General features: G+C 42.1%; 1 pseudogene; it reads left to right on the forward strand.

The window, feature by feature from the left end:
* The first annotated feature begins 9,602 nt into the window (after positions 1-9,602).
* LOC121146658 lies at positions 9,603-10,453 on the forward strand (annotated as a pseudogene).
* The last annotated feature ends 233 nt before the right edge of the window (positions 10,454-10,686 follow it).

Consider the following 10,686-nt stretch of genomic DNA (forward strand, 5'->3'; position numbering starts at 1 on the left):
TTTTTCTCTCCTGCAAAATGGGGATAATAATACCTACTTCATAAGGTTGTGAGGAAATGGATTCAGTAAAGTCACAGAATAAGGATCGGGTAAACTGAACTCTCAAAAAGCATTAACAAGTGGGAACTGATTGTAATAACAAATTTATATTCAATATTTATTTTGATACAAGTGATGCCACTCAGAATCAGCCCTTTGATTTTGTTTTTAAATATTTACTTATTTATTTGAAAGTCACAATTACAGGGGAAAAAAGGACATTTACATATTACAAAAATTATATATATACATACACACACACAGAGATGTGTGTATGTGTATATATACATATTATATATATCCCAAGAGAGAGAAGGATGTATATTTATACATATAGAGAGAAATCTTTTATCTACTGGCTCACTCCCCAGGTGGTCAGCACAGCCAAGGCTCAGACACTCCAAAATTGTGCCAGGACTCATGAATGGCAGAGGCCCAAACACCTGGGCCATCCATCTTTTGGTGCTTTCCCCGAGTGTATTGGCAGTGGGCTGGATCAAAACTGGAACTGATGGTATACAGACCAGCATCCACATGGGATGCCAGTGCCACAGGCAGCAACTTTACCCACTATTCAACAACACTGACTGTAGCTCCTTCACTGTTGGTTGATTTTTAATGTCTGTGTGTGAAGAAAGGAAAGCTCAGAGGGGTTAAAAATTTAACGTAAGCCTACTTATTTCAATGTGGAAGGCAGATTGAAGGTCAAAAATATTGCCTTGGGGAGCAAGTAGAAAATTAGGTGAATTTTGTTTTTCAAATTTGAAGACCACATCTCTGTAATAAATGGTGAATTTAATGTCCCCCTGGACATTGCTTCTTCTCCTGCACATCATTTAAATCTAGTCTTAGAGTCTAATCCGTATTCTGGGATAGCAATCCTCATAAAAAACAGGCTTTTTGAAACAATTCCAGGTTGATCTAGATTGGCACATTTACTGTCTGCTAACAGCAAGTGAACCTTTTTTTGTAAGCAGAATGGCCTTGCTTCACACCTTGTTTTCTATTGTAACCAGTGTCTCTCTTTACAACTAGAGCTGTTGCAAGCCTAACTACCACTAATCTCCCTTCACTGCATCCTTCAAAATTCTCACCACGTAAGTCACTGTCAGAACTGATGTCCATGAGTGTCTGGTTAGATTGGGTTTCAGCTGGATCCTCAGCCACCCTAACAACAAGATCCAGTAAAGCTGCGCAGACAGAATGACATTTCAGGTTTTACAGCCCCCACCAGTAGGGAGAAAACACGGCTGTTATTGCATGAAGGTTAGTGGCTCGGTGTTGGGTACATGTTTATAATGGTTGTGGGTGTGGGTAGTGACGTAGATGGAGAGAGTGGAGGAGAGCAAAGTGTTATTAGCAATGAAAGATAAACCCTTGAAAAAAATAATAATAGTTAGGGAAAAGGAGGGAACCTCCCAGCCATGCAGCTCAACCCCCTACTGAGATGCTGACCAAAGCAAGGCTCTCCTCTGGACTAGTTATATAACACTTTCTCCCATTTTGCAGGTTTCACAACTTCGTTTATAAACTGTGAATGTGTTTATTCATTCACACTGTCCAGAAAGGTAACTAATGTTTAACTCTCAGCCACAACAGCTTGGCTGTCCCCTGTCTCTTCTGGTGCAGCCATGCAGACCACTGCTTTCTGCCCTTCTTCCCTCCTCAACATTAACCAACAAATGTTTCAACAGGTAGGGAACATTTTGTTTTCACGTTCATGCAACTGAAACATTCATCTTCACAGCCTGTGCTGTGGGGCAGCGAGTTAATTTGCTACCCATGAGGCCAGCAATCCCATAGAGACACTGGTTCAAGTCCTGTTTGTGATCCAGCTCCCTGCTAATGCACCTGAGAAATCAGCAGAATATGGTCCAAGTGCTTGAGCCCCTGCACCTACATGGGACACTTGGATGAAACTCTTGCCTTCTGGCTTTGACCTAACCAAGCCCCACACATTGCAGCCATTTAGGGTATGAACCAGTGGATAGAAGATCTCTCTCTTTCTCTCTTTCTCTCTTTCTCTCTTTAAAACAAACAAATCTTAAAAACAAAACAAACAATAAAAGAAGTGCCCACATTCAAGAGCATTAGTGTTTCATCAATTTCTCTTTTCTTTGTTACCAGATCTGCCATTGGGGTCAGCACCATTTGGCTGGCACCCTCCTCTCCATGCCCAAGTTCCATATTTTTGAGGGCTTTGAGACAAACTGAAACTGCCCAACAAATCCATCCCTGAAGATTCTTACAAAAAATAACTGAACTAGATCTTCTAAGATCTTGTTGGAAATTGAGTTGACCATTCTGGGCTAAAGCGTAGGTTGAAAACTGCCAAATGTGGCAGGTCACAAATCCCAGGCCTGCTTGTGTTCCGGGCTTTCCTTAAGCCAGGATCCCTGGAAGCCAGGACAAGGGTTCTGTGCTTCAAGCTCCTTTTCCATATAATGGATTTGGAAGAGGAGCAACTGGCTTTATGTGAGGATATGAGGGACACCCCTTCTGATCACTGCTCCCAATTAGACTCAACATTATGTCCATCAAGGCAATTAGCCGCTGCCTCCTAGGCTGCCACCTCAGCTGCCTTAAATGGTGATAACCCAACCTGTGAACTCCCTGGCAGACCTTCCAGAAATGCATGATGGGAGCTGAGGTGAAAAGACAGTTCTGAAACCACTGTGGGTGTTTAATTTAATCTTGGAGCTTTGTAGTTTTGTGCTGAAAGATTGCAGATAGAAACTCTTATGTGTTCCAGTCATTTTTGGAGTGCCAAAAATGGTAAAATACATGATGGTGAAATACATGATGGAATCACCTTCTGAAAGCTTCCAGCTGAAGACACAGTACCCTGCATCTTTTCATGCCCACATGTGTCACAGTACAGAATGATGGCTAGGGGTGTGGGTTCCGGTATCCCATTGCCTTCAGATCCTGCTTTCGCCACTTAATAGCTGTTAAGTTTTGGACAAGCTACCTAACCTCTCTGTGTGCTTTTGTTTCTGTTTGAGTAAACAGGGATAATGAAAGAATTTCTCTTTTAGGAGTGAAGGAATAGCTTGTACATATGTGAGGGACTTAGGTCAGAACCTGCAGTGTGCTCCCTGTAACCTTAGCCCTGAGAGTCGCTGATAGCAGCTGGCAAGTACCAAGTCAGTGCTGACTTTTACCAGGTGCTGGAAGCAATGGGGCAGGAGAGTGGGAAGAGCCAAGAAGGGAGAGATGGCATTCTGTGCACTCTATACCCCATAGTCACTGTTTCTGCAACCTTTATGAAACCAATTCTCTGTCTAGAGAGCTATGGAACCCAAACTTGGAAGGAAGCATGAAACTTAAGCCACAGGCCATTGGAAGGTGCTCATTTTGAGCTTCCAATTGAGGCTTTCAGTAAGTTCATGAGGAGTTTCTTATAAAGTGTTTGTCTGCACCCAAGGCCATCATGGGAAAAGCTTATCACAGTCCAGTTGTTTAAATAATACACAACCACATCCCTCATGGCTCTTAGTTCCTGCTTGAGGAGATCAGAGGTGCTTTGAATGTTCCAAGGTACTCCAAAGTAACCACAAAATCACATTGTCGAGTTACAATGGAATTTGGAAATCTTCTTGTCCTAAGCTCCCTGACTGTATATGAAGAAAACAGCCCACAGCAGTCAAGTAATTAGCCTCAGGCAAACTGAACTTGTACTGAAACCTACACTCTTATTAATATGAATTTTACAATTTTAAATTTTTATTGATTGAGAGGGATAAGGAGAAAGGAAGAGTGAAAGAGAGGAAGGAAAAGAGAGCTCCCATTTGCTGGTTCATTTGCCGAGTTACACACAAGACTAGGGCTGCACCAGGATGAAACCAGAAGCTTGGGATTCACTTGGGGGGTGTCTGCAGCAGAAGGAACCCCAACGACTGAACCTGCTGAGCATTAGCAGGAAGCTGGAATGAGATGGGCATGTGACTCAAACCAGCCATCTATGATACTGGATCAGGCGTACGAAGCAGAGACTTAGCCACAGTGTTAAACGCTCATCCCAGCATTCATATTCTTTAACTTTAGCCCAGTACCTTTGACATGGGAGGAAAGGGGAGGAGGAAAGGAAACTGCTCATGCTGAAGCGGAATTTCCAATTCTCCAACTGCAGATAGAAAAAAAGATATACGGATCACAGACCTATAGAAAGAATCATAATCTACCAGAGGAAGTATTTAGGCTGAGTGATGAATTATTTCATGTTCATGGTGAAAGTCTACTGGCAACAGATAAGATTTTCTTGTTTATTTTGACTTGGTCAAGACTAAATCCTGTCATTGTGTTGGTTGCTGGCACCACTTGGAGAAGCAGGAGGACAAAGAGCAGAGCTGACTGTCACGCAACTGGGGACCAGTGCCCTGGAATTACTTTAGTAAGCAATATAACCGCTCTTCCAGGTGTCAGCTGTAAGTCTCGGTGTGACGGGGCTCAACCAGCAGTGGTTACAGCTTACCTTTTGGCAATAGCTTCTGTTCCCCCCTCCACACCTGTAAAACATTCCAGGAACATAATTCAGTGGATGAGACACTGGGGACATGGTCCTTTCATCTGGTGACCTTCAGTGGCCATGGTCCACAAAAGAGATTGCATTGAGAAAATAAGCCTCAGACAGTGGCACTCAATCTCACACTTGAATGTGGAGGGGCTATTATATAACCATTTATTCAAATTGATAGACACTTGCAAATCACCTCCTCTGCTCTTTGAATAAACAATGCCTACATGGGCTGGTTAAACACTCTTGTTTAGCCAGGACTCTGTAGCTCAGAGTTCCAGTGGGACACAGGAGAGGGTTTCTGGTTTCCATCTTTGACTCGGCTGGGTTATCTCTCTCTTGCCATAAGGGTATATGACATCCCACCTCTGCAGAACACTGTTGCTACACAACTGATGCCAAGAGATAAGAAATAGCTAAGTTCTTATAATCAGGTGCTAAACCCTTACAAAACTGAGAGCTGTGCATTTTTTGCGTATTTGGGGGATTTTTATTACCTCTGACTTTTGCAACTGTTTTCTATTCCTGAGGATTCCCCTCACCAGAGACTCACAAAAGTTAGTGTGTGCATCTGACATCACACAGACAGGGCCCACACTCTGGTATCGTCAGCCCCCGGACCCCTAACCAAGCACCTGCCTATGAGGTGTGCTTTCAGGGCTGTTGTCCTGATACTTTCCGTTCTAATTGGTTTGTGTCTTGGCTTCTGCATGCTTCTGGGAAGCAGCAATCTACCTGAACCCAACAGGTCAGCCTCAGACCTCCTCACCCTTGAGAAATGGCAAAGTTGAAGTACACGTGGGTAGGCCCACTATTCAACCCAACAGATAATCTTTAGCTATTATCCAGTACCTTAAATGTTCATAACCCACACACACAAAAAGGAATCATTGTTTTTTCCATTCAATTATTTTAAGGTAATTACCCTTTAGAATGCATAGGATACACAAATACAAATGTCACACATTACGACCAGGGCCAACTGGAAACTCTGCCTAAGTTTTTCCTCTAAGAAAAAAAAAAAAAAGAAAGAAAGAAAATCATTAATCCTGTCCTATTTTTATTCAAATAAGGTATCTTCATTTTGTGAGGTTTTAACACATCACAGGGGCTGTCTTTCCATTCTCAACATTGAAAGTGAGCAGATCAGACCACAGGGACTGAAGGGGACCCAAAAATTGATTCTGGAAAATAGAACCTGTAGGGCAGAGGTTGTTAAATTTGCTCTGAAAATAGTAAGGTGACAAATGCCTTCAGCTTTTAAAAAAAGCATTTAATTTATTTTTTGTGAGAAAGTCAAAATTACAGAGAGAAGGATCTTTCACCCACTGGTTCACTCCCCAAGTAGCCACAAAGGTCAGAGATAAGCTGATCCGAAGCCAGGAGCCAGGAGCTTCTTCCAGGACTTCCACATGAGCACAGGGTCTCAAGGCTTTGGGCCACCCTTGACTGCTTTCCCAGGCCACAAGCAGGGAGCTGGAAGGGAAGTAAAGCAGTCAGGGCATGAACTGGCACCCATATGGGATCCAGGTACATGCAAGATGAGGACCTTAGCAACTAGTCTACCATGCCAGGCTCTATCTTCAGCTTTTCAGATCACCTAATCTAGGCTGTAACTATACAATCCCCTAGTCTCAATGAAAAAACAGCCACAGATTAGACATACAGAAATCAGTGTGGTGGTGTCTCAATAAAATTGTATTTGCAAGGCAGTGTTGGGCCATATTTGGCTCATGGCAGCAATTTGCTGATTTCTGTCTCAAAGATTTGCAGATGCCACTGAGTAAAAACAACAGGGTCACAAATCTTCTAGTTTTATAATGTGTATCTACTTCAAGAGACTTTCTAAAAAAAAATGTCTAGGATGGGTATTTGGCCATGCAGTGAAGACACCCACATCTAGAGTGTTGGGTCTAAGTCCTAAGTTGGCTCCCAGTTCTAGCAGCAGATGGTGATTCAAGAGGTTGAGTCTCTCCCGTGTAAATCCCAGTTGCTGGCTTTTGCCTAGCCTAGCTTCAGATGTAGTGGGCATGTGGGGTGTGAACCTGTGAATGGGAACTCTCTCTCTCTCCATCTCTCTCTCTCTCTCAAATAAATAAATGGATAATAAATTGTTTAAACGCCTGACCATATGAATCTGTTAGTCTTCATTGTGTTGAAAGGAAACTAATCTCAACAAACATTTCTGCGTGGTTGACAAGTAAATATCTTAACAGTTAAACCTGAAGACTTTGTGGGCCAAATGTTTCTAGGATATAAGATGAAAAACTGGATTCTTTAGTTTGTGATTTGTCTTTCCCTGCACCTCAAGGAAACCGTATTTTTTTCTTTCTCCAAAGGACTGCAGTAACATAATCCTATTCCCCTAGGGCCTCACCCTGGGTGGGAAGTCCCTCCCTCACCCTCCACAAGTAGACTTCTGTTTCTTCTGGTAACTTGATACCCTTCAGAATCACAGGCTCCTACAGTGCAAACACTGGTCACGCCTGCCAGGCTTCAGGCTGCTGCTTGTCCAACTGCAGAGCATAGAAATCTGGATGCTCCAGAAGCCCACAGTTCTTTTTCTTCCTTGGCAGCCTGAGCAAGACTCTGAGCTCTGCTTTTCCTCACGTGAATAATCAGAGGTTGGGTCTTACTGTTTAACATGTAGCTTTGCACACTGTCTGATTAGGACCTTTCATATCTGCCCTCTAAGGGCAGGAACACTCTAACACATGACTTTGAAGGAAAAGAGAAAAATGCTGAGCCCCACACCAAATATGCCAAAGGTTCACAAAATTCAATCAAAACTAAAATCACTCTTCCGGATTAAAGCACACACCCTCAAAATTACTGAGTAAGGAAAAGCAATTAAATGGCAGCACACTCTGCCCTCTGTCCTTAGGCTGCTTCCAAATAGTAGCTGTGGGACACACACAGAGACAGCAAGGCAAGACTTGATATCAGTGGATGCCAGATGCATGTGACCAACTGCAGTAATCAGGCTTCACAAGTGCCAAGATGGAACACAAGTGCAGTCATGCACAAGAGCCAGCAGTAGCCCTGGTTGTCAACAGGTTTTGGAAAGAAGAGCTCTACCTGTAGTCAAGTAGGAAAGAAGTTCTCCAGGAACTCAAAAGGAAATGTAGCCATAGAGCTGCCCATCCTGATGCTCTGCTTAATCTGACCATGAGCAAAAACAGAGCAGCAAAGTCCAAGCAGTTGGGTAAAGGAACAGAGTGGATTTCATGACCCAGACTTGGACCGGTGGCACATTGGGTGCCATTTTGTGTACTGAGGCAATGTGTGCGTGTGTCTGTGTGTGTGAGTGTGTGTATATGTGTGTGTGTTTGTGTGAGGGAATAACAGCAGACATATCTCAGACACACATAGAATAACCAGGAACTATACCAAGCAACCACCTGCCAACAAATAAGACCTAGGAGAAATTGATAGGTTTTTGGACATGTACAGTCTATCTAAATTGAATCATGAGGCAATTATAATGTAAATATCCCTATAGCCAGGACAGAGATTGAATTAGTAATTAATTTCCTCCTAAAAAAGACCCAGATTGATGAAATTTCAATCAAAATCCCAACAGAATTCATCTCAGAAACAGAAAAGATGATACAAAAGTTTATCTGGAAACACAAGAGACCACAAATAGACAAAGCTGTCTTCAAGAATAAAATAAAGCTGGAAGAATCACAATTCTAGACCTCAAGACATACTACAGGGCAGTGGTCATCAAAACAGTCTGATATTAGCACAGAAACAGAGAAGATCAATGGAACATAACAGAAGCCACAGAAAGGAGCTCACACATGTACGGCCAACTAATCTTTGACAGGAATACGGAAAATAATCCAGGGAAAATGTTTATCTCCTCAACAAATATCATTGAGATCATTGAATAGCAGCCTGTATAAGTAAAACGTAAGGCCCACACCTCTTTCACCTTACACAAAAATCAGCTCTACATGGATCAAGGACCTAAGTTTGCACCCAAAAAAAAATCAAACTATTAGAGAAAAGCATAGGAAACACTCTCCAAGATATAACTGTAGGCAAAGACTTCTTAGAAAAGTCCCCAAAAGCGCAGGAGATCAAAGCCAAAACAAATGAGACTACATCAAACTCAGAAGAAGCTCCTGTATAGCAAAGAAAATCATCAACCAAATAAAGAAACCACCTACAGAATGGGAGAAAAACGTTGCACACTATGCAGCTGATAGGGGTCTAGTATCCGGGATTTATAAAGAACTTCAGGAATTCAACAATAGCAAAACAAACAACCCTGTGAAGAGATGGTCGAAGTAAATGAACAGGCGTTTTTCAAAAGAACAAATTCAAATGGCTAATAAATATGTGAAAAAATGTTCAGGCTCCATAGCTAGCAGAGAAATACAAATAAAAACTATATTGAGATTCCACCTAACTCCAATGAGACTGGCCTACATTCAGAACTCTACTAATAACACCTCCTGGCATGGAAGTGGGAAGAAAGATACCCTCTTTCACTGTTGGAGTGTAGGCTAGCACAACCACTATGGAAGTCAGTATGAACAGTGTTAAAAAAAAAAAAGGAACTGAAAATAAACCTGCTATATGATCCAGCTCCCCCATTTCTAGGAATACATGCAAAAGAAATGAAATCTGTATTTGAGAAAGTGACCTGTAATCCTATGTTTATAACAATACAATCTACAAGGGCAAAAACATGAAAACAACTTAGATGCCTATTGAAAAAACAATACATAAAGACACTGGTACATCCACTCTATGGAATGCTACTCAACCATTGAAAAAGGAGTACATAAGGAAACCGTAGTGTCTCTGACCAGCCATTGAAGGGAAAGATTCTGTGTGTGTGTGTGTGTGTGTGTGTGTGTGTGTGTGTGTGTGTGTGTGTGCAGGTGTGTGGCTAAGGAGGTGGCGGCAGCTGAGTTAGAGTCCCAACTCCTAGGACTCCATTTGCTATTCTTTTCTTTCTCCTTCACGCCTAGCTGGTGATAATAGCCATTTATATTTGCATTTATTTTTATTCATTTCCAAATTTTTTTAATTTTCAGGTTTGGGGGTAGTGGGAAGGGCAATAAAGGGGAAGGGAGGAGAGTAGGGGCAGAAGAGCAGGAGGAGGACATGGAGATGAAGAAGAGGATTAACCTGGAATTAAGGAACTGGGCCCTGGAGCAGATAACAGAGCTGGTCCTTGATAATTGCCTGTGTGTCAACAGAGAAATTGAAGACCTGAATGACACCTTTAAGAACTGGAGTTTCTCAGTATGGCTAATGTGAAATTCAGTTCCTTGGTTCAGGTGCCCAGCTTAAATAAACTTTGGAAGTTGGAACTCAGCGACAATATAATTTCCAAAAACCTGGAGGTGCTGGCGGAGAAATATCCAAATCTGGCCTACCTCAGTTTGAGTGGAAAGAGAAATCAAATATCTCAGTACAATTAAAGCTCTGCAAAATCTTAAAAATTTGAAAAGTCTGGACTTATTTAACTGTGAGATCATAAACCAGAAAGATTACAGAGGAAGTATTTTTGAATTGCTGCAGCAAATCAAATACTTAGATGGGTTTAATCAGGAGGATAATGAGGGCCCAAACTCAGAAGAGGATGACAATGAGGATGGTGATGAAGATGATGAGGAGGAAGACGACGAAGTTGGTCCCCCTGAAAGATTTGAGGAAGAGGAGGAAGAAGAGTAGGATGAGGATGAAGATGAAGTAGGCTCAGAAGCAGCAGAGGGAGAAGAAGTGGGCATCTCCTACTTAATGAAAGAAGAACTCTAGGATGAAGATGACAACTTTGTTGAAGAAGGAGAAGAGGAGGATGAGGAAGAAGAATGTCTTCAAGAAGAGAAGAGGAAAGGAGATGCTGAAATTGATGGAGAGAAATAAGATGACTAGATCATTCTGAGACCAGATTCCCTCATATTCCTGGTGTACAATGGAGTGTTCACCTCTTCCCTTATTTCTCTGTGTATTAAAGCTGTCCCTTAAGAAAAGAATGTGTGATTTTTTTTAAAATAAAGATTTATTTATTTTTATTGGCAAGTCATATATACAGAGAGGAGCAGAGGCAAAGAGAAAGATCTCTGTCCGCTGATTTCACTCCCCAAGTGGCCACAACGGCCAGAGCT

The sequence above is a fragment of the Ochotona curzoniae genome, unplaced genomic scaffold, assembly GCF_017591425.1.
Source record: "Ochotona curzoniae isolate NIBS_2020 unplaced genomic scaffold, NIBS_Ocur_1.0 scaffold_4505, whole genome shotgun sequence".
NCBI classification, from domain to species: domain Eukaryota; kingdom Metazoa; phylum Chordata; class Mammalia; order Lagomorpha; family Ochotonidae; genus Ochotona; species Ochotona curzoniae.